Source organism: Oncorhynchus tshawytscha, linkage group LG02 (assembly GCF_018296145.1).
Source record: "Oncorhynchus tshawytscha isolate Ot180627B linkage group LG02, Otsh_v2.0, whole genome shotgun sequence".
In the NCBI taxonomy this organism is placed as follows: domain Eukaryota; kingdom Metazoa; phylum Chordata; class Actinopteri; order Salmoniformes; family Salmonidae; genus Oncorhynchus; species Oncorhynchus tshawytscha.
The window spans coordinates 32,937,103-32,963,073 of NC_056430.1; the positions used below are offsets into that span (position 1 = coordinate 32,937,103).

Below are 25,971 nucleotides of genomic sequence, written 5' to 3' on the forward strand. Positions count from 1 at the left end.
GTTTCAAATACTTGTTCTCCCCACTGTATATGTAAAATGTATGCACGCCTGACTGTCACTTTGGATAAAATTGTCGGCTAAATGGCATGCATTTATCACTGAGGAAACCTTTGAGGCAAAAAAACAAAAACATTTTGTTGACAGGAACAGCTGAGCTCCAATCACTATTTCTGAGAAATAACTTCTCAAATGAAAATAGGATAAGTATTTTGGGTTTTGCTGTACATGGCATCAAACCCAAAAAATCTGAAAAAATAAAATAAGTTTTAAACATTCATGACAGTTGACAAAATGTACAACTTTCCAGAACAATTTCTCAACTTTTAAAGTGCTACAAAATGTATATGGAATATGATGTTTCATCAAGCATGTCAATTCTACAATGAACAATTAAGGAGTTGTATAAGCTTCACTAAATTACACTGGTTCTCATTTAAATATTCAAACTGTGGTTCAACCTCTAAACCACAACAGCATGTGGTTCTCACACATCTCACACAACGAATCGGCATTCTTTTTCAATAAATGTAGAATGACTAAACAATAAAATATAACTGGTGAACAGAACCCTCCTTTTGCAAACATACTGTATCATTTTGTGACGCCAAGTATAAATACCAGGTCAATTCCTCCATTGCATCACTCCCGGAGATCATTTCCTCACACTGTAGAGCAGCAGATAAAAACACAGTGGCGTAGTTATAAGCACTACTGTGTGGCTACACAAGGAGAGGGCATCATACTTCTGTAGAAATGTCAAGTTAAACCCCATTCAGTCCAAGCCTTAGATACATTTTCACAGGTGCAGATTGCCAAGTCCATGGTGTTTTTCCCACCCTCCTCTCAACCCAACATAGCAACAGACATTGAAATAATGCCCCTTTTCAGCCATCACATTGAGGAGAGAAAACAAAACCTGACACCATTACACCACCACAGCTGAGACATTTGGATTGGTTTGTGCAAGGCACATAAGGGTGCCTGATAGGGACAACACATTTCTAAGTGTGGGAACAGGTGTACTTGTGGACACTGGTGCTTCCAGTGGGGCCCAAGGGGCAGCTGAGACTTAGCAGTGAGTTCAGAGTTCTGACAGGGGCGAGGGACACTCCCCGCACCTAGCCTCAACAGGTGCTTGGTTCCCACGATGCGAGTAAACATCTCCCCAGAGCTCATAACTCCACATCGTCTGAGACCGGTGAAGTACTGGTGTACTGGGCCTCTTCTGGTCTCTCTCCCCATACAAATCTGTAGTTGTTTTCCAACTCCTGATGTCTCTTTTGCTCCTTGTAAACTTCATCTGTTCCCCCTGTCTGAGAGACATCAAGGAAAGAACAAAATAATAGCTCACACATTTACTCTTTGAAAATGTTGAACTGCTTAACTCTTCCAATTGCTTATCTTGGTTTTGAAAGCACTCTTTGAACCCAATTAATGAAGAAAAATGTCCTTACAGATATCTTTCAACTTATTCACTACATGACCAAAAGTATGTGGACCCCTGCTCATCGAACATCTAATTTCAAAATCATGGGCATTAATATGAAGTTGGTCCCCCCTTTGTTGCTATAACAGCCCCCACTCTTCTGGGAAGGCTGTTCCACTAGTTGCTGGAACATTGGTGCGGGGACTTGCTTCCATTCAGCCACAAGAGCATTAGTGAGTGGTGCGTCACCTGAGTGGGTTGATTCACTGATGTGGTCATCCTGTCTGGGTTGGCGCCCCCCCTTGGGTTGTGCCATGGCGGAGATCTTTGTGGGCTATACTCGGCCTTGTCTCAGGATGGTAAGTTGGTGGTTGAAGATATCCCTCTAGTGGTGTGGGGGCTGTGCTTTGGCAAAGTGGGTGTGGTTATATCCTTCCTGTTTGGCCCTGTCCGGGGGGTGTCCCCGGATGGGGCCACAGTGTCTCCTGACCCCTCCTGTCTCAGCCTCCAGTATTTATGCTGCAGTAGTTTGTGTCAGGGGGCTAGGGTCAGTTTGTTATATCTGGAGTACTTCTCCTGTCTTATCTGGTGTCCTGTGTGAATTTAAGTATGCTCTCTCTAATTCGCTCTTTCTTTCTCTCGGAGGACCTGAGCCCTAGGACCATGCCCCAGGACTACCTGACATGATGACTCCTTGGTGTCCCCAGTCCACCTGGCCGTGCTGCTGCTCCAGTTTCAACTGTTCTGCCTTATTATTATTATTATTATTATTATTATTCGACCATGCTGGTCATTTATGAACATTTGAACATCTTGTCCATGTTCTGTTATAATCTCCACCCGGCACAGCCAGAAGAGGACTGGCCACCCCACATAGCCTGGTTCTTCTCTAGGTTTCTTCCTAGGTTTTGGCCTTTCTAGGGAGTTTTTCCTAGCCACCGTGCTTCTACACCTGCATTGCTTGCTGTTTGGGGTTTTAGGCTGGGTTTCTGTACAGCACTTTGAGATATCAGCTGATGTACGAAGGGCTATATAAATACATTTGATTTGACTTGTCAGGCACTAATGTTTGGCGATTAGGCCTGGCTCAGAGTTGGGGTTCCAATTCATCCCAAATGTGTTCGATGGGGTTGAGGTCAGGACTGTGTAGGCCAGTCAAGTTCTTCCACACCGATCTAAACACACCATTTCTGTATGGACCTCGCTTTGTGCATGGTGGCATTGTCATGCTGATACAGGAAAGGGCCTTCCCCAAACAGTTGCCACAAAGTTGGAAGCACAGAATAGTCTAAAATGTCATTGTATGCTGGAGGGTTAAGATTGCCCTTCACTAGAACTAAGGGTCCTAGCCCAAACCATGAAACAACCCCAGACCATTATTCCTCCTCCACCAAACTTCACAGTTAACACTATGCATTGGTGCAGGTAGTGCTCTACTGGGATCCGCCAAACCCAGATTGGTCTGTCGCACAGACAGATGGTGAATCGTGATTAATCACTCCAGAGAACGTGTTTCCACTGCTCCAGAGTCCAATGGTGGTGAGCTTTACATCACTCCAGCTGACACTTGGCATTGCGCATGGTGATCTTATGCTTGTTTACGGCTGCTCGGCCATGGAAATCCATTTTATGATGCTCCAGACGAACAGTTCTTGTGCTGACGTTGCTTCCAGAGTCAGTTTAGAATTCGGTAGTGAGTGTTGCAGCCGAGGATGGCAATTTTTACACGCTACACGCTTCAGTGGTCCCATTCTGTGAGCTTGTGTGGTCTACCACTTTGCGGCTGAGCCATTGTTGCTCCTAGACATTTCCACTTCACAATAACAGCACATATAGTTGACCGGGGCAGCTCTAGCAGGACAGAAATGTGACGAACAGACTTTTTGGAAAGGTGGCATCCTATAACGGTGCCACATTGAAAGGCACTGAGCTCTTTAGTAGGGCCATTCTACTGCCAATGTTTGTCTATGGAGATTTTGTACACCTGTCAGCAACAGGTGTGGCTGAACTAGCCGAATCCACTAATTTAAAGGGGTGTCCAAATACTTTTGTATATGTATAAAAAAACTTTTTATAGACTAAAAATAAGACAACCCATCTGTGGTGTATTTAAAAGGATTATGATACTTGTCATTACCAAGAGGTTGATGAGCAGCTCTCTGAATGACTTAATATCTTCTTTAGTCAGCCACTGATCCTCAGCTGTCCTTAGTGTTCAAATCTTCACCTCAATTTTACCTTAAAAGAAATACAATAAAGTTACAATACTTATAGCGGTTTCACTTACATCAAACAAAGCAAATACGTACAAACAGACAAAAGATACCACATCGCCTAACCTCTCATACACAGAGTATAAATATACAACAAACATACATTACACATGGGCAGCTTGAAATGTGCAACTGTGCACAAATATGGTCTTGAATATCAGCCAGAAACCCCACTGGAAAGATTCTATCACAATACCACATACAGTAAGCAAACACTTAAGTAGTAAGAACAGAAACTGCACATGGAAAGCACATTAATGGCGGATTATGAAAATGGATGAGACAGTGTCACATCTACAGTCGTGGCCAATTGTTTTTTGAGAATGACACATTAAGTTCCAAAGTTTGCTGCTTCAGTGTCTTCAGATATTTGTCAGATGTTACTATGGAATACTGAAGTATAATTACAAGCATTTCATACATGTCAAAGGCTTTTGTTGACAGTTACATGAAGTTGATGCAAAGAGTCAATATTTGCAGTGTTGACCCTGCTTTTTCAAGACCTCTACAAGCCGCCCTGGCATGCTGTCAATTAACTTCTGGGCCACATCCTGACTGATGGCAGCGCATTCTTGCATAATCAATGCTTGGAGTTTGTCAGAATTGGTGGGTTTTTGTTTGTCCACCCGCCTCTTGAGGATTGACAACAAGTTCTCAATGGGATTAAGGTCTGGGGACTTTCCCGACTGTTACAAATCCCTTTTGGCCCGACAGTCTAGGGGGGGATGGTAATGAGACCCGTAACATAACTCAGGCAAATTATAATAGTGACAAAGTAAAAGTGTGAACGAAATAACCAGGACAACTGAAATCTACCATCAAACTCAAGGTTTATTTGAAAACACACGGTAATGATGGGGGGGCAGGAAAAGGGGCTGAGCTGGACCCAAGGAAAGAAACAATAAGTATTCAAAAACACCCCTAAGCTAGACTAGCCTACTTTAACAACAGCTAACTAACCAAAAATACAGTGGGTGGTCCGCCCCGTTCTAACTAGTGTATTTAACAAAGTCTACCTACGGGTAGTGTATGCCCATGGGCGACTTGTCTTGGTTTCCCCTTTTCCCACCAGCAAACAAACAAACACCATAACCAAAAACAATACTCACAGGTGAGGACAGAGTGCTATGGAGGTGCTCAAACAAAAGAGAGGTTAATACACAAAGAGAGAGTGAAACACAGAGACCTACAGACATGGCATTTACAGAGAGATTGAGCTCTAGAGCAAACAACTGACAGGGTTTTTAAACCAAGGGAAAGGAACTGTGATAGGGTAGGAAACAGGAGGAGGTGTGTCTTCTGATTGATGATTGGATTGGTGACTGATTGGGGAGTGATGATTTTCACCTGTGAGGGGAGAAGGAGAGAAAAGAACACAGGATACACACACACACACACAGGATACACATACAGGATACTGGTATCCGTAACACTGACCATGGACCCAAAATATCAATGTTTTGTTCCACGAGCCACTTAGTTATCACTTGAGCCTTATGGCAAGGTGCTCCATCATGCTGGAAAAGGCATTGTTCGTCACCAAACTGTTACTGGATGGTTGGGAGAAGTTGCTCTCGGAGGATGTGTTGTGAGGGAGCCCACTCCCTTGGCTTAGAAGCAACCCCACACATGAATGGTCTCAGGATGCTTTACTGTTGGCATGACACAGGACTGATGGTAGCGCTCACCTTGTCTTCTCCAGACAAGCTTTTTTTCCGGATGCCCCAAACAATCGGAAAGGGGATTCATCAGAGAAAATAACTTTACCCCAGTCCTCAGCAGTCCAATCCCTGTACCTTTTGCAGAATATCAGTCTGTCCCTGATGTTTTTCCTGGAGAGAAGTGGCTTCTTTGCTACCCTTCTTGACACCAGGCCATCCTCCAAAAGTCTTCGCCTCTCTGTGCGTGCAGATGCACTCACACCTGCCTGCCATTCCTGAGCAAGCTGAATCAATGTCAACTGGTGGTGCCCCAATTCCGCAGCTGAATCAACTTTAGGAGACGGTCCTGGCGCCTACTGGACTTTCTTGGGCGCCCTGAAGCCTTCGTCACAACAATTGAACCGCTCTCCTTGAAATTCTTGATGATCCAAGAAATGGTTGATTTAGGTGAAATCTTACTGGCAGCAATATCCTTGCCTGTGAAGCCCTTTTTGTGCAAAGCAACGATGACGGCACGTGTTTCCTTGCAGGTAACCATGGTTGACAGAGGAAGAACAATGATTCCAAGCACCACCCTCCTTTTGAAGCTTCCAGTCTGTTATTCGAACTCAATCAGCTCGACAGAGTGATCTCCAGCCTTGTCCTCATCAACACTCACACCTGTGTTAACGAGAGAATCATTGACATGATGTCAGCTAGTCCTTTTGTGGCAGGGCTAAAATGCAGTGGAAAATGTTTTTGGGGGGATTCAGTTCATTTGCATGGCAAAGAGGGACTTTGCAATTAATCTGATCACTCTTCATAACATTCTGTAGTATATGCAAATTGCCGTCATACAAACTGAGGCAGCAGACATTGTGAAAATTAATGTGTGTTATTCTCAAAACTTTTGGCCATGACTGTACACCACTTTTACATAAATCTTTCATGCTGTGAGGCCAAATCCTATTGTGAAATGTAATTATCGCAAGCACACCCAGAAGCTTTGTTCACACAGTATCTTTCCAACACCCCAATAGTGATCTGTGGAAGGGAATTTTAAAAGTGAATTTCAATAGATAAGAGGTGATCATGTGATGCGTAGCTTTGTTGTGTCATTCTATTTTTAGAACCCGACCAAAATTAGATGAGAGGAGATTTGCATGATCATATGCTAAAGAAAGCAGGCGGAAAAGAGAGAGATAGGCCATGTGTTTTTTTGGCACCCCCCCTCCTACCTTCGGCCTTCAGAACCGCCTTCTCTAGCTGTTCTTTAACCATGTCCTTAATATGCTGCCACTGGAGGTCACCTTCGCCCACCTCCTGAACTTCGACCTCCCCATCGGGGCTGCCGCTCGTCTTATACTTAGTAACTCTGATTTGAACATGGTCGTCAGTCGCTTGGTTTGGGGTGACGAGACAAGAGAGACAAACAGAGGTCCCCTCCCAACAAGTATACGTAGGGCAGCAGGATGTAGGGGGGGGATCTCTTATAGAAGTGTCTTACTGACATGTAATTGAAAAGGGCTTTTTTCTACAATGTCGTAACTTAAAATGTACAGTGCCAGTCAAAAGTTTGGACACACCTACTCATTCAAGGGTTTTTCCTTTTATTTTTCTTACTATTTTCTACATTGTAGAATAATAGTGAAGACATCAAAACTATGAAATAACACATATGGAATCATGTAGTAACCAAAAAGGTGTTTAACAAATCAAAATATATTTGAAATTCTTCAAAGTAGCCACACTTCGCCTTAACAGCTTTGCACACTCTTCACATTCTCTCAACCAGCTTCATGAGGTAGTCACCTGGAGTTCATTTCAATTAACAGGTGTGCCTAATTTGTGGAATTTATTTAGTTCTAAATGTGTTTGAGACAAACAGTTGTGTTGTGACAAGGTAGGGGTGGTATACAGAAGATAGCCCTATTTGGTAAAATACAAAGTCCATATTATGGAAAGAACAACTCAAATAAGCAAAGAGAAACAACAGTCCATTACTTTAAGACATGAAGGTCAGTCAATCTGGAACATTTCAAGAACTTTTCAAGTTTCTTCAAGTGCAGTCGCAAAAAAACATCAAGCGCTATGATGAAACTGGCTCTCATGAGGACCGCCACAGGAAAGGAAGACCCAAAGTTACCTCTGCTGCCGAAGATAAGTTCATTATAGTTACCAGCCTCAGAAATTGCAGCCCAAATAAATGCTTCACAGAGTTCAAGTAACAGACATAGGAAACTGTGTGAATAAGGTCGTCATGGTTGAATTGCTACAAAGAAACCACTATTAATGGAAACCAATAAGAAGAAACTTGCCTGGGACAAAAAACACGAGCAATGGACATTAGACCGGTGGAAATCTGTCCTTTGGTCTGATGAGTCCAAATTTGAGATTTATTGTTCCAACTGCCGTGTCTTTGTAAGATGCAGAATAGGTTAACGTATGATTTCCACATGTGTAGTTCCCACCGTGAAGCATGGAGGTGTGATGGTGTTTTGCTAAATCACTGTCTGTGATTTATTTAGAATTCAAGGCAAACTTAACCACCATGGCTACCACAGCATTCTGCAGCGATGCACCATCCCATCTGGTTTGCACTTAGTGGGACAATCATTTGTTTTTCAACAGGACTATGACCCAACACAGCAATGCTGTCATCAAGGTAAAGGGTGGCTATTTTGAAGAATCTAAAATAAACAAATCTAAATGTAACACTTTTTTGGTTACTACATGATTCCATATGTGTTATTTCATAGTTTTGATGTCTTCACTATTATTCTACAATGTAGAAAATAATAAAAATAAAGAAAAACCCTTGAATGAGTAGGTGTGTTCAAATTTTGGACTAGTACTGTATGCCAGCAGTGACAGTGGCAAATAAAATCTAACTACATGAATCCAGCATATTGAAACTATTCTATAATTTCTCTTCATATAGGACTGTCAGTATGCTGATATAGCCTACAGCGGTTTTAATCTCCTTTGAGCATTGAACCTCAAATCTCCAAAGGTACTGAATATGGGATGGAACAAGAAATGAATATACACAGAATGTAGATGTTTGAACTATGAACACATAGACCCAGGCCCAGTGAGTGGAGCCTTTGGTGGAGAGCCCAGTTACCTGGCTGTTGGGGGGCCAGGCTGGGGCTGCCCCTGGCTGGGTCGTTGGCCTTCTGGCCTCCCTCTGTCAGGTGCTCTGCCTCTGTGTCCCCAGGCCTCTTTGTCCTCTAAGCGGTTCAGCAGCTTGTCCAGAGTTGTCTCAAGTGTCTGGGTGGCCTGAGTGCGGTCAAACTCCCCCTTCAGACCCTCTGTGTCCAGCTCCTGCTGAGCCTAGAACACAGAGAGAAGCCCATCAAGTCAAAGGAAGACAGCACCATTGAGCCTGTCAAGTAAATATAACTGAAATAATATAAAATATTAAAGATGTCCCCTAGTCATTTTTTAACTTTTCCTCCTGAAAAGTGATATCCCAAGAATAAATACAGTAAAGTACACTCAAGGAGTTTTTTTGACAGGAAGTCGTGATGTCAACCGGCCTCCCCCTTGCTTGAGCAGCAATGGAGAACAAAAGAGGAAAGGCCTACCTGGACCACCTATTGAGCTGTGCCTTTAGTTAAGGAAATCATAGAACATAGAACCATTTACAGCCTGTACACTTATCTGGCATCTCTAGCGTCTGTCCGCACCTCTTCTATGATGTTGTCAAACTCCTTTTGCATTTCCTCTTTCATCTCCTCGATGTTGGCAGAGGGCACCGGGAGGCCAGCTATCTCTTCATCAAACTCCTGCAGCAGGAGACGCTCTTCTTCATCCTCATCCTCAGCTCCACGTCTCTCCTTTTCCTTCCTCAGTGCCTCTCTTTCGGCTTCATTTTGTGCTTTCTGAAAGGGAAGTCAAATAACCATATTGAAATTTAAATACACAGAAATGGCACTGCATTATGAATCCACGGCTATGGAAAAAAGGTAACTGTTCCATAGCCTGGCCTGAAGGCGGCACCACCTTTCTGTTGCTCTCTTTTAGATGCTGCACAAATTTCATCAGGTCTGCAGGGTCTGTGATGACCTTGAAGTTGAATGTTTCATCTCCAAAAGCTGCGAGGAATCAAAAACACCTGATAGAAAATAACCAAAAGGATGACACTTCAAAGCATCAGATGTGATATTGTAGTGAGTAGTGTTTTTAAATGCCAATATAATACATTACCATCCTCTGTGACCTCATTATCTGTGAGCTGATTATCAAAGGCATCCTCTCCAGCCTGTCAAAACAGAAAGCGGTTGGCGCCATCCTGTGGAAGACTAAAGTTGAAAGATATTATGATCACTGACTGTGTGTACCTGATGCTCTGAAGTGTGTCAGTTGCTGTGGTACCCCCTGGATTTGTCACTCCCTCCCAGAAATTAGAATCCTCTTGATGTTCAGAGGTGAAACCTGCATCTGGTCCAACAGAAATTAATAGAGAGGAATGATTATTTCCTAATATGATGCTTTCATTGTAAAATTCTGCAAGCAAGCTGTGGTGTCTACTATCAGACCAACACACACCAGAAAAATTAAGTACTTTGATGAAAGAAATGGGCATTGAACCTTCTGTGTCTGACCCCAGGACATCTGGGACTTCGGTTGGTGTAGCTGACTCCTCGTCTGTCCGCTCATCCGCTGTGCCATCTGTCCCCTCATCACCGGTCAAAATCTTATCAAGAGTCTTCAGCTCCTCTGAGATCTGCTCCACTTTACGTTTTGTGTCCGCTGAACATGAGAGCGATAGAGAGAAGCAAGGTTACATTATTCCTCAGGGCTTGTGAAATAAAATATTTAGCCAGGCTTCATATCACAATACATGAAGAGTAAGCAGCCTCCCAAAGACCTCGATCCTGCCTGATTACTCACAGACTTGGGCCTTGACATAGTCCATGTACTGCTTGGTGCTGAGGGCTGGCTGGCACACAATGCCCTGGGGCTTGGCGGTGGAGGGCGGACACAGGAAGGAGTGCTGGCAGGTGCGGGTGGTGTGGACCGTCAGCATGTAGCGACAGGACTGGGGCTCGTCCAAACGGGCCACGTAGTCACCCGACCCCTCCTCACACAAAAACTGAAAAACACAGACCACAAAAGATCAGGGGTCACAGATTGTCAAGGAGTCACACCAGTCATATCTGATGTGTTTGCAGTTTTACATATTTATTCAATATTTATTTAATACAAAACATAGGTTGTTCAGGTTGTTCAGGTTGTTATTGCAATCTTAAGAAACCGTCTCTCACCCTGACTTCAGTCTCCCTGGGGCTCCCGTTTAGGTCACATTTGGAGCCGTTGACATAGCTCTGACTGTGGTAGCGCTTCAACCTGTGCTGCTTGGAGGCCTGGGAGGGAGAGGGAAGGATAGAGAAAAGGAGCTTTATTAGTGTGTGTGTATTACACTGGTATACACACACTCGTTGATATTGATGCAGTACGGCAGGCTGTAATTTCAAAAGAGAAAGAGATCATTTTTTACTGAAGATGGTATTTGCCAGCTCTTACACTACATGACCAAAAGTATGTGGACACCTGCTCGTCAAACATCTCATTCCAAAATCATGGGCATTAATATGGATTTTTTAAATATATTTTTTTATTGAATATTCAAAACATACAATATACTTGTAGTGAAGTTGTTCAACAATTACACCACAACAGTCATCCAACAGACTCCCATTCAGAGCGACACACAGAAGCATCCAGGGTCAACGCCCTGCTCAAGGGCACATCGACAGATCTCCCACAAGGTCCCCCCAAAAAACAGGGACCCTCCACTCTCATGTTCAGAGGACACAAAACATAAAGTGGAGCAGATCTAAGAGGAGCTGAAGACTCTTGATGAGATTTTGACCGGTGATGAGGGGACAGTGGATGAGCGGACAGACGAGGAGTCAGCGACAAGACCCCCCCCCCCACTCCAGTATTTACATGTGTGTGTCCGTGTATGTTTTATTTGAATGAGAGTGTGTATATGCATGTGTACAAACACCTGCATGGCATCAGCCTCAGGCAAACCGGCATTAGCTGTAAAAACACTGCCCCTCAGTTTTATTTTCACTTTATCTTTGACCATCATTCTATCTCCCGCCCAGCAACTCTACTCTAACTTGTCTCCAATTCCACATCCCAACCCTCAGCTTCCCTCAGCCCATCCCATCTATCTCTGCTGGCCACCCTCTTCGGATTTCTACGCAACGTATCTTTCAACTACGCTGTGATTTTTAATGTACAATTTCAATCTATCTAATCGCATAGAATCCACAGATTGCGAGTTGAAGATAAATACTTTTACTAAGAGTATTAGTAATTGACTCACCCGGTCTCTCCAGACCTCATAACAGTACTATTTCTAGTATCAATTTTAGATCAATGTTATGCATTGTCAGCCATTCCTGAACCAGAGACCAGAAACAGGCTACCTGAGGGCAATACCAAAATAAATGGTCTATTGATTCTGTATCCTCACAACAAAATCTGCAGGGGCTTCGATGATTTTATGCCCCAAATTTTCAACACTTTGTTGGTGGCAAGAATTCCATATAATAATTTTAGCTGAAAAGCACAAAGTCTTGAAACTTGCATCATTTTATATATCAACTCATACACCCTGTACCATGGAATAGGTACATCAAAAATTTCTTCCCAACTATTTTGCAGTCTTTATGGCACAGTTGTCAACATACTGGTCCTCAAATTAAACTGGCACACTTTCCTATTTATGCTATTTTTATTCCTCCGCCAGTTTTGATCCTTTATATTGCAGACAGACCAGTTCCCCAAATCCCCCCGCTGCCACCTGCCTCCTCCATTTTTGGGGGTAATGATGTAATCAATTGGTTGTACTCGTGGATTGAGCAGACCTTCCCATACAATTCTGATACCTCCATGAAAGACATAACTCTACCATTCCTACTTAATTTAAGAACAAAATACCCTTCTCAAACATTTTTTTCCAAACACATTTGAGTTAAGCCATAATATTTATTCTCTCTTTTCAGCGGGATGAATTTGAAAATTGTTGCCAGCTCTGCAATGCTTGTTTGAAAAAGAGAAATACTTTGAAAAAATAATCATTCTCAATTAATCGAAAATGAGTAATGGCAATATGCACAAAGGCGAAAAAGCACATTTAAAAAAAATGGATGAGCTTTTCTTAGTAATCTACTTGAGAACCATGTTACGTTCCCCAGATTATGTGTTGTAGTTTGTGTATTTGCATGTGTTTATTTCAGGAAATGGCTTCCTGAAATCCCTCAAGCAGCTGATTGGTCGACTCCAGGGCTAATTGGAGAGCTGACCCCGCCCCCTCGTCAAGACACAGCTGTCTCCAATTACCCATTCCTTCAGAAGCTATAAAAAAGCCAGTGTTCTGTTCAGGAGATCTTTTTTTTGTAGAGGGTTTTGCTGGAGGTAGATTTGCTAGAGAGATTTGCTAGAGAGATTTGCTGGGAGGTTATTGTAGAGATTTTGCTAGAGAGAGTTTTTGCTAGAGGTTGATTTTGCTGGGAGTTCATTGCTGAGAGTTGGTATGTTTTGTGAGTTTGTTGCTCAGATAGAACTTATTTGATGTCCTTTGTCTCTTTGTTTGTGAAATTGTTTAATATTCTGTTTCATTTGTTCCCAGGGGGAAGGGTAAGGCACCTAGGGAGTGCTTAGGCAAGAGTCCCGCGGGCATACATATACCCGTAGCATATTCGCTGTCTAGGCACACTAGGTAAGACCTGGGCGGACCACCCCTTGTATTTTGGCTAGGGCACCAGGTGGTGCTAAATTAGGTAAGTAGTGGGTAGGCAGGTAAGATAGGAGAGGGGGGGGCTTTGAGATTTACTTTCTTTGCTTTGGTTCCGTCCAGCCCCTTTTCCCCATATTACCGTGTAAAGGAATAAAGTCCTTGTAAACGGTACCACATTCTGCTTGTTGTCATTTTTACTCGCACCTACAGTCCATACCTTTTTTGCTTCAGAGAGTTTAGTTGTAGCAGGGTGTTGCGTTCCCTCTTCATAGAGGCGTGCGTAACAAACCATTTATGGTTCAAGTAAAAGTTTTGAATAAGTAAAGCTTTTAGAGAGAGCTTTAGTGCTTTTATATTTAAGAATCTCAACCCACCCTATTCATTATATAGATAGGCACGCTTTATTTTGTCTGGTTTAGTGTCCCAGATTAAGCAAAATATTTTTTTCTCATATGATTTGAAAAACAAATCATCAGCGGTAAGCAGCGCCATAAGTACGTGAATAAACTGAGTTATGACTAAGGAGTTCATATCTTTTGTGATATGAATACCAAGTATGTCTACTTCACCGCCAGCCCCTTTTATAGGTAAACTGCAGGGTAATATAAAAGTGGTATTTTTTTAAAGATCCAATACATAATATTGTACACTTATCATAATTAGGTTTTAGACATGAGAGTCCAGAAAAATTATCTAGATCTTCAACTGAGACATTGCAGGGATCTAGCTTGTGGACTTAACATAAATCTTAAGTCATGGGCATACAGTTAAATTCGGAAGTTTACATAGCCAAATACATATAGACTCAGTTTTTCACAATTCCTGACATTTAATCCTAGTAAAATGTCCCTGTTTTAGGTCAGTTAGGATCACCACTTCATTTTAAGATTGTGAAATTGTCAGAATAATAGTAGAGAAAATGATTTATTTCAGCTTTTATTTCTTTCATCACATTCCCAGTGGGTCAGAAGTTTACATACTGTGCTGCCATCCTGTTAGAAGGTAACTGATTATTTTATTACAATGGTAAAATGTATTTTCATTGTGTTCCATGGTGTTATTCGCCCCCTAGTGGAGCTTTCTGGTACTTAGAAAGATGACGCAAACAGGAAGTAGAGAATTTGTTCTGCATGCATAGAAGCAGCTAAAAACAACGCTACGGTGCAGGTCTTTCAGTGTAGTTATTTCTTGTCACCCTTCAGCCTTGGAAAATATTTGTTTGTAAGTTCGATTCAAGCATTTAGCTAATGATGATAATCTTGTTATTGATAGAGTTGCTTACATATCAATGTTGGTTGGTTGCATTTACCCACACAAATTGCAATGCCTTTCATGTACAGTGGGGCAAAAAAGTATTTAGTCAGCCACCACTTCTGCAAGTTCTCCCACTTAAAAAGAAAGATGCGAGAGGCCTGTAATTTTCATCATAGGTACACTTCAACTATGACAGACAAAATGAGCAGTTTTTTTTCTCCAGAAAATCACATTGTAGGATTTTTAATGAATTTATTTGCAAATGATGGTGGAAAATAAGTATTTGGTCAATAACAAAAGTTTTACACCTGGGGTTGATATACATTACTTTTAACCATTTCATAAGAGAATCAAAGAAATTGGGAAAAATCCAGGCATTTATAAATAACATCCAGTCTTTATCAAATGCCTTTTCAAAATCCGCTATAAATACCATTCCTAGCTTATATGTTCCATGATGTTCTAGTATTTCTAGTAGTTGTATATTATTTCCAATGTATCGTCCATGTAAAAAAAACTGTCTGATCAGGGTGAACAACACCTTGTAAAACCCTTTTTAATTTTGAGTGCTATGCATTTCGCTAGTATTTTGCATCAACATTGAAGTGTAAGTGCCTCCAGTTTTTTAGATAGACTAGATCATTATATTTGCTATCTGGATCTTGTTTTAATAATAGTGAAATCAGACCTTCCTGCAGAGTACCTGACAGACTACCATTTCTGTAGGAGTAGTTAAAACAATCTAACAATGGAGCTTTTAATATTTCAAAAAAGGCTTGATATACCTCTACCGGTATGCCATCGAGGACTGTTTTTTTTTCCAGACTGAAAGGATTTAATAGCCTCAAAATGTTATTCCTCTAAATTGGCTTTCACACTGATTTTTCTGTACATTTGTTAAATGTTCAATTTAGAGGAGGAGACCAAAAAGAGAACATCTGCTTAAAATATATAGCTTCCTCTTTCAAAATATCATTCGGAGAATCATAGATGACTCCGTCTTCAGTAACGAGTTTCTGCAAATTATTTTTGTTCGTGTTCCTGTGATGGAGATTGAGGAATCATTTTGTGCATTTTTCTCCATATTCCATCCAGTTTGCTTTATTTTTGTAATAGATTACATTAGATCGTTCTTGAATAAGTTCAAGTTATTTTTATTTTTCCTCTAACTTATTTTGTATCTCTGTAGTATTGTTTTTATTGCTATCTACCTGTACTATTAGTTCATTGATTTCCCTCGTTAGTCTAGTCTCTTTAGCCAGAAACTGCTTTTTTATTATTGATGGATACTGAATTGAATGACCTCTGAAGTTACATTTAAAGGTATCCCAAACAATAAGTGGGTTTGCTGTTCCTATATTCTACTGGAAAAATTCAGTTATAAATGATTTTGTCTTATATTTAACTAAGTTGTCCTCCAGTAAACTTTGATTAAATTTCCTATATCCCCATCCACGTGGAAATTTTGTAAGAGTTATGTGAAGGCCAATTAGATGATGATCCATTCGCATTCTGTCTCCTATTAAAACTTTATTAACCTTTGAGGCAAGAGAGAAATAGATAAATCAAGCTAGTCAACATGAATACTTTCTTAAGTCTCCTCCATGTATATCTCACCTGGTTGGGGATTTTAGTCTCCAAATATCCACTATTTCTAATGTGTCCATAATATTTGTGATTTCCTTAAGGGCACAGTGATGATAGTTTGTAGAGTGATTTCCTTTATGTTCCAATGAGGTTCTTAACACTGTGTTATAGTCTCCTACCATAATGAGTTGATCATTTGTTGCCCGTAAATTCAATAAATTGGTATAAATATTTTCAAAGAAGTATGGATCATCCCGATTTGGACCACAGATTAATGAGACGAATCTCTTTTTTCATTCACTTTCATTTAAAAAAAGATCTACCTTCCTTGCGAATCATTCCTAACTATTTGCACATTCAGATCGAAATTGTTAATATCACACTTTATGAGTTCCTTTGTCCATGACAGAAATAATTAAAAGTTACTGACATCAGAGATATTATGACAGTCCAAACTAGAGCTTTCAAATGTCTGATATTTAGATTTAAAAAAAAAAAAATGGTTCTAGCAATATATGTTTATTCCCTTGCCTGTTTGCCTGTGAGCCAATGCTACAAATGTTCGAAAATTGAGACAAGATATTATGTGTGTGTAAATCTGAGTAAATTGATGTGTATGATATTGGATGTGATTTAGTGAGTGTGTATGATGTCTGTATAAGAGTAAGACTATAATGTGTGATGTCCAAATAAATAATAACTCTGCCAATTTGCATGGTTGAGTGTCTATGTGTGTAACATGTAGTGCGTATAGCCTTAATATTCATGATGATAATTGTAATCCAGAGAAAAAAGAGAGGAGAAAAGAGAGAAAGAGAGTGAGAGAAGAGAGCAAGATTAAGTGTGTATGTATTAGTCCGTATGTGTAAGTGAACAGTAATATGGAGTTGGTCCCCCCTTTACAGCTATAACAGCCTCCACTCTTCTGGGAAAGCTTGCCACTAGATGTTGGAACATTGCTGCGGGGGACTTGCTTCCATTCATCCACAAGAGCATTAGTGAGGTCGGGCACTGATATTGGGCGATTAGGCTTGGCTCGCAGTCGGTGTTCCAATTAGAGGTCGACCGATTATGATTTTTCAACGCCGATACTGATTATTGGAGGACCAAAAAAGCCGATACCGATTAATCGGACGATTTTTATTTATTTATTTGAAATAATGACAATTACAACAATACTGAATGAACACTTATTTTAACTTAATATAATACATCAATAAAATCAATTTAGCCTCAAGTAAATAATGAAACATGTTCAATTTGGTTTAAAATAATGCAAAAACAAAGTGTTGGGAGAAGAAAGTAAAAGTGCAATATGTGCTATGTAAGAAAGCTAACGTTTCAGTTCCTTGCTCAGAACATGAGAACATATGAAAGCTGGTGGTTCCTTTTAACATGAGTCTTCAATATTCCCAGGAAAGCAGTTTTAGGTTGTAGTTATTATTGGAATTATAGGACTATTTCCCTCTATACCATTTGTATTTCACTAACCTTTGACTATGGAAATTCTTATAGGCACTTTAGTATTGCCAGTGTAACAGTATAAGCTTCCGTCCCTCTCCTCACTCCTCCCTGGGCTCGAACCAGCAACACAACAACAACAGCCACCATGGAAGCAGCGTTACCCATGCAGAGCAAGGGGAACAACTACTAGAAGGCTCAGAGCAAGTGATGTTTGAAATGCTATTAGCGCACGCTAACTAGCTAGCCATTTCACTTCGGTTACACCAGCCTCATCTCGGGAGTTGATAGGCTTGAAGTCATAAACAGCGCAATGCTTGACGCACAACGAAGAGCTGCTGGCAAAACGCACGAAAGTGCTGTTTGAATGAATGTTTACGTGCCTGCTTCTGCCTACCACTGCTCAGTCAGATACTTAGATACTTGTATGCTTGTATGCTCCGTCAGATTATATGCAACGCAGGACACGCTAGATAATATCTAGTAATATCATCAACCATGTGTAGTTAACTAGTAATTATGATTGATTGTTTTTTATAAGATAAGTTTAATGCTAGCTAGCAACTTACCTTGGCTTACTGCATTCGCGTAACAGGCAGTCTCCTTGTGGAGTGCTACGAGAGAGAGGCAGGTCGTTATTGCGTTGGACTAGTTAACTGTAAGGTTGCAAGATTGGATCCCCCGAGCTGACAAGGTGAAAATCTGTCGTTCTGTCCCTAAACGAGGCAGTTAACCCACCGTTTCTAGGCCATCATTGAAAATAAGAATGTGTTCTTAACTGACTTGCCTAGTTAAATAAAGGTATATAAAAAATACAATTTAAAAATAATAAAAATCGGCTCCCAAAAATGCTGATTTCCGATTGTTATGAAAACTTGAAATCGGCCCCAATTAATCGGCCATTCCGATTAATCGGCCGACCTCTAGTTCCAATTCATCCCAAAGGTGTTCGATGGGGTTGAGGACAGGGATTTGTGCAGGCCACTAAAGTTCTTCCACACCAATCTCGACAAACCATTTCTGTATGGACCTCGCTTTGTGCATGGGGGCATTGTCATGCTGAAACAGGAATGGGGCTTCCCCAAATGGTTACCACAAAGTTGGAAGCACATAATCATCTAGAGAATGTCATTGTATGCTGGAGAGTTAAGATTTCCCTTCACTGGAACTAAGGGGCCTTGCCCAAACCACAAAAAACAGCCCCAGACCATTATTCCTCCTCCACCAAACTTTACAATTGTCACTATGCATTGGGGCAGGTAGTGTTCTCCTGGCATCTGCCAAATCCAGGTTCGTCCGTCGGACTGCCAGATGATGAAATACGATTCATCACGGATTTCTACTGCTCCAGAGTTCAATGGCAGCGAGCTTCACAACGAACAGTTCTTGTGCTGACGTTGCTTCCAGAGGCAGTTTGGAACTCGGGAGTGAGTGTGGCAACCCGAGGACAGATGATTTTTATTCGCTACGCACTTCAGCGGTCCCGTTCTGTGTGCTTGTGTGGCCTAGCACTTCATGCTGAGCCGTTGTTGCTCCTAGACATTTCCACTTCACAATAACAGCACAGAGTTGACCGGGGCAGCTCTAGCAGGGCAGAAATTTCACAAACTGACTTTTTGGAAAGGTGGCATCCTATGACGGTGTCACATTGAAAGTTACTGAGTGGATATTATGGATATTGAATGGCTGTTTGCCCCATTTTATACACCTTTCAGAAACAGTTGTGGCTGAAATAGCAGAATCCACTAATTTGAAGGGGTGTCCACATACTTTTGTATATACAGTGTATATTCTCCTGAGCCCCCCAAAACAAAGACAAATGTACATTACAGTCAATGGGTATAGTAGTTAAAAAACATAGTTGCGGCATCTGGGTGTCCACTACAGAGGACATTTCTTGATGAGAACTGATGTCCACTAGAAAGGACAAAATGAATTGCTGGGCCTCTGGAGGATATCAATTTATAGACCATGGACTTCCTACTAAATCACCAAATTGCATAGAACATCACAGTGTGAGTCTCAGGGGAGAGTCACTTAAGCTGAAGGAGTCAAGTCAACAGGCTCACGATGTACTTTCCCTCATCATGTCATCAACCTGAACAAGGTACATGCCGTGTTCCAAAACTAACAAGCAGCCCGTACCTTCCAAGCACTCACTCCAACTCTACTTGAACTACAGTACAATTGGTGAAAAATAAAACAAGAAACACACCGAAACAGCTTGAGATTTTTCTGTAAAAATACATTTTATTGGTTCATGCAACATGCTCATTTCATATTTGCCAGCAAGTATACATCGAAAAACTCTTTAGTCCTATGTATGAGAAGAGTACACTACAGTAGCACAACAAGGTATCTCAAAATGCTATGGAGGGGAGAGAGGAGGGAGGCTGCATGCAACAGACAAACAAACATTTTACCTTGGCTGTTTCATTGATCCAGTCAAACTCTGAATCATAGTAACCCGGGAAGAAAACATCCCCTTTGACACCTGTGTCTGTGGAGAGATAAAAACAGACCTGATAATTAGAGGCATGACCGAAATCTAAATAGATAAAGTAGCGTCAGATAGGTGACACCATGTGATGCAGCAGCCCTTGACAGACAGGTCAACACCAGATGAGTAAGTAACGAAAGTAAAAAGGTGAAAGTGTAAACAGTGAGTACAAACAAGAAGGATCCAGCTGTTGCTACTTGTTGTGTTAACTTTTTTCTTGGCCTAAATAGTTGTTGAAAGTAAGTCTTACCCTCAAGATGGTACTGTCTAATGTGTTGTCCATAGCAGAACTCATATGTCCACCAGTCTTTCGTCTGCAGTCATAAAGAATGACGTTTTACTTCATATTACATTTCATATCCATGTTGAGTGGCCTTCCAATGCTAGATGAAATAGAATATAGACTGCTTTATATGGAGAAGTTGCATTCTGTTCCCTTCCTCTTACAATCACATGATCATCAACCAGACATTTAATTCTAATATGTATATAGTCTGTCCAACTCAAACTCTGGTAGATTACAAGTCCAACCTTCAGATTGACCTCTTCATCAATATACAGTAAAGTGAGGTAGCATGTCACAATTTGGTTAGGGAATGCAAACTGACCAATCAGATAAGCACAATTGAGATTTAACTATCAATACAAGTTGCACAACTCATTGCAAAAGCATCCGCCTGGGCAAACATATGCCCTTTCATTTCCTTTAAAGCATCACTTTATTACTTATAACTGTCTGCAATAGTTCTGGTGTAGAGAGGCCTGAAAACAGTTTAGATGTTGATGCAATATGAAGCACTGCCGTCTCTACGCAGTGATGTTGTATTCCTCCCCTTAGTCTTCTGTGGTTTGTGTCTGACCTTCACTAGGCAAGGGGCAGTGTGCATAGGCTTGAGCAAGTCTGGGATGCTTGGTCCGGTGTAGCCTTGGGAGTGAGGCTCAGAGGCTCACTCCTGGTGAAACCTCACTGCCTGGGCTGGAAGGCGACATTCATATATCTGCTTGTATTTGCTGGACAGAAGCATGATTTCCTCTGTCTTAGACTGCAATGTGGGAAACATGACATAATGTTAGATAAAACAGACTGTATTACATCAGTTACTCTTGTATTTTCCTGTAACATTACATGGAAAATAGTAAGCTAGTTAGCTAATGTTAATTAACTAGCTAAGCAAGAAGCCTATCTGACAGCTGTCAACTTGAAACTGCGTTTTCTTCTAAACGATAGGGCCAGTTAGTTACATATTAGCGGGTAGCTCAACAAGCTGTATAGGGTAGAGCCCTGCACAGGCATGAATTGTAAGCCTGAGTTCTACCCATGCCAGTGACGTTTAGGCCCTACCCAGGTCCGATTGCTTCTGCTAAATTTAAGGCCTGGCCCAAAATCAGAAATAACTTCCTCCATTAGTAAATCCATTAGCTGCTCCTCTTGGTCTTTCACTAGCTCCCTGCGCACAGCTAGCTCTGCATGCGCTCTGCTCTTGGCGGCTCTGAATCTGTGAGTAACCATAGCAACAGCTCTGCTTGGTCTACTCTGCTCGGACTGCTCTGCTCAATGAGGGAGCAGTTAGCTATTAGCTACTTTGTCACTCTAAACTCCAACAAAACTCAGGGAACATTATTTTCTGTGAAATAATCTCTTCCATTTAATATTTGACTCGGTTGAAGCACTTCTGACACCGTGTTACGATCTTAGTTAGATATGACTGTACTGCGCAACAGAGCACAAGCAAATGGCTCAGATTCAAAATGTTAGTGATACATTTTGTGATACCCGAGCCCTACCCGTACCCTAGTTCAGGGTTCATACACATTGACAGATGAAATTTCATGACTTTTCACCAAATTTCCATAACCAACAATAGGCAGCTTCTATGTACGTTTACAAAAGTTAGCGTAATGTGGTATTGACACTGCGAGGCTGCTCTCTGACCCCATGTACCATCCCCTGTCATTGAGCAAGGCACTTAACCTGTTAGGCAACTGTATAAAACATGTGGTTAACACATGAGCTACCAGAGCTACTGGGTGTGCAGACTTTTAATCAAGCCCTGCATCTCAGGGCTAGAGGTGCCACTACAGATCCTGGTTCAATTCCAGGCTGTATCACAACCGGCCGTGATTGGGAGTCCCATAGAACGACGCACAATTGGCCCAGCGTCGTCCAGGTTAGGGTTTGGACGGGGTAGGCCATCATTGTAAACAAGAATTTGTTCTTAACCTCACTAGGGAAGGGGGCACTATTTTCACCTCCGGATGAAAAGCGTGCCCAAAGTAAACTACCTGCTACTCAGGCCCAGAAGCTAGGATATGCATGTAATTAGTAGATTTGGATAGAAAACACTCCAAAAACTGTTAAAATAATGTCTGTGAGTATAACATAACTGACATGGCAGGCGAAAACCTGAGAAATTCCATCCATGAAGTGGGATTTTTTTATGTTTTCCATTGACTGCCTGTACATATTCCATTGACTTAGGACTCAAATTGCACTTCCTATGGCTTCCACTAGTCAACAGTCTTTAGAAATTGTTTCAGGCTTGTATTCTGAAAAATGAGGGAGTAAGACCACTCTGAATGAGTAGACACTGCAGTGTCCCAGAGGTTTTTGAGCGCGCCTTTCTTGTTTTCCTTTTATAGTGACGAAGCTTTTGTCCGGTTTAAATATTATTGATTATGACTAAAAGCAACCTGAGGATTGATTATAAACATTGTTTGACATGTTTCTACAAACTTTACTGATACTTTTCAGATTTTTCGTCTGCCTGTTGTGACTGCCTTTGAGCCTGTGGATTACTGAACAAAACGCGTGAACAAAACTGAGGTTTTTGGATATAAAAGAGGGACTTTATCAAACAAAACTAACATTTATTGAGTAAGTGGGAGTCTTGTGTGTGCAACCATATGAAGATCATCAAAGGTAAGTGATTAATTTTTTCGCTATTTCTGACCATATTTCAACTATATATGGTTCCTACTTGACTGGTAACTGTTTGTAATTATTTGTCTGCTGGGCGCTGTTCTCAGATAATCGCATGGTATGCTTTCACCGTAAAGCCTTTTTGAAATCTGACACCGTGGTTGGATTAACAAGAAATTCATCTTTAAACTGATGTATAACACTTGTATGTTTTATGAATTTTTATAATGAGTATTTCTGTTTTTGAATTTGGCGCTCTGCAATTTCACTGGATGGTTAACCCCCTAGAGAGGTCAACTGACTTGTCTAGTTAAATAAAGGTTAAATAGAAATAAAAAAGTATGTGGAAGGGTCTACAGACAATCACGGATTACAAAGGGAAAACCAGCCACGTCGCGGACAATGACGTCTCGCTCCAGAACAAGCTAAACACCTTATTCGCCCACTTTATTCGCCACCATCGACGCGGCCCGCTCCCAAGGACTGTGGGCTCTTGATCTCCGTGGCTGACGTGAGTAAGACATTTACGTGTGTTAACCATCGCAAGGATTCCGGCCCGGACGACATCCCTAGCCGCGTCCTCAGAGCATGCACAGACCAGCTGGCTGGAGTGTTTGACATATTCAATCTCTCCCTATCCCAGTCTGCTGTCCCCACTTGCTTCAAGATATCCACCATTGTTCCTGTACACAAGAAAGGAAAGGTAACTGAACTCTGTGCTAGCGAAACGGGACTGTTTCACTAGCACAGGCTGGAATATGTTCCGGGACTCATCCAATGGCATTGAGGAGTTTACCACACTAGCCTTCATTAATAACTGCATCAAGGACATCGTCCCTACAATGACCGTATGTACATATCCTGACCAGAAGCCATGGATTACAGGCAACATCCACATCAAGATAAAGGCTAGATCTGCCGCTTTCAAGGAGCAGGACACTAACCCGGACACTTATAAGTAATCCCGCTACGCTCACCGGATGTGGCAGGGCTTGCAAACTGTCACAGATTACAAAGCGAAACTCAGACGCGAGCCTACCATGTGTGAGATCACCAGCTATTCTGGATGACTGTGTGATCACACTCTCCGGAGCTGATGTAAGACCTTTAAAAAGGTTAACATTCCCAGACGGATTACTAGAACATTCACTGACCAGCTGGCAAGTGTCTTCACTTACATTTTCAACCTCTCCCTGACCCAGATTGTAATACCTACATGTTCCAAGGTAAAGGTATCTGTCTAAATGAATATTGCCCTGTATCACTCACATCTGTAGCCGTGAAATGCTTTGAAAGGCTGGTCATGGCTGACATCAACACCCTCATCCCAGACCCACTCCAATTCGCATACCGGCCCATCAGATCCACAGATGACGCAATATATTTTACACTCCACACTGCCCTTCCCCACTTAGACAAAAGGAACACCCTATGTGAGAATACTGTTCATTGACTACAGCTCACCGTTCAACGCCATAGTGCCCTCAAAGCTCATCACTAAGCTAAGGACCCTGGGACTGAACATCTCCCCATGCAGCTAGATCCTGGGAGGTGGCCCCCAGGTGGTGAGGGTAGGCAACAGCAAATCTGCCAAACTGACCCGAACACGGAGGCCCCTCATGCGTCCGTGCTTAGTCCCCTCCTATGCTCCCTGTTCAGCCACGACTGCATGACTCCAACAAAATTAAGTTTGCTGACGACACAACGGTGATAGCCCTGATTGTTTTTTTTTTGTGTTTTTTTTATTTTACCCCTTTTTCTCCCCAATTTTGTGGTATCCAATTGTTGTAGTAGCTACTATCTTGTCTCATCGCTACAACTCCCGTACGGGCTCGGGAGAGACGAAGGTTGAAAGTCATGCGTCCTCCGATACACAACCCAACCAAGCCGCACTGCTTCTTAACACAGCGCGCATCCAACCCGGAAGCCAGCCGCACCAATGCGCCGGAGGAAACACCGTGCACCTGGCCACCTTGGTTAGCGCACACTGCGCCCAGCCCGCCACAGGAGTCGCTGGTGCGCGATGAGACAAGGACACCCCTACCGACCAAGCCCTCCCTAACCCGGGCGATGCTAGGCCAATTGTGCGTCGCCCCACGGACCTCCCGGTCGCAGCCGGTATGGACAGAGCCTGGGCGCGAACCCAGGGACTCTGATGGCACAGCTGGCGCTGCAGTACAGCGCCCTTAACCACTGCGCCACCCGGGAGGCAAGCCCTGATTGTTAACTTAAAATGACAACGACTAGGTTCCAGTTTAATAGCGTTTACTAAACCATATTTCAACAATAAATGGTTGCCATTGCACTCAGGCCAGACACATCAACAGTGAGACTACCGCACAGGCGTACTAATTAACAGAGTGATTGCACCATAATAACAGAGATATAAGGATACTTAAAACATTAACTTAATCTCCCACTTTTCTTTAAAGACAAATAAAACATCAACAAAATAATTAAAATAGCCCAACTATTATTTAAGTTACCATTACAAATGGGTTGTGTGCCACTTTCCATTAGGAGCACAATACCTTTTTAGTCAGTCAGCAAGCTGTTCCTTTGTGGCTGACCACAGAATCCACTGGCTTCTCTGTACTTGAATAAATTCCTTGATGCTGCTAATCTCAAGACAAAGTATTTTCTCTGTGACAGACTTGGTTGACTTGACAGCATCAACTAAGGAGTAGTTGTCAGTGACACAAACTACGGGTAGAAATGTGCCGTTTTGTCTCACAGATGGTAAGCTCTGAGTTGCCAGAAAGATGGCATTGTCAATTCCATCCGCAAGAGCAAGGGTTTCCCAGCAAGAGTGCTTCGGACAGCCCTTCTGATCCTTTTTGACTGCCAACAGATGGGCGAAGGAAGATTCTCACCTATTAACACGATTAGATGTCCACCTTGTGTGCCTCCATCTGTAAGGTTCCCTAGGGAAGCATCACTGAAGACAATTAGTTTCAGAGAGGCATCTTTTCCAACATGCTGAAACTTGAGTCACTTGTTGTGATTTCAGTTCAGGAACAACTTTGTTTGCCTCATGAATGTTTTGTACAGTGTTGTGTTTTGTGTTGGATGCCAAGTTGCAGCCATCAAACATTACATCAGGTCTACTCTGTCAAACAACCCATAGACTTTTACCTATCTTTGACCT

The 25,971-nt window shown here is 42.0% G+C and overlaps 1 pseudogene; it reads right to left on the reverse strand.

Annotated features, from left to right (window-relative positions):
- On the reverse strand, positions 1-24,444 carry LOC112262906 (annotated as a pseudogene).
- Positions 24,445-25,971: the final 1,527 nt, after the last annotated feature.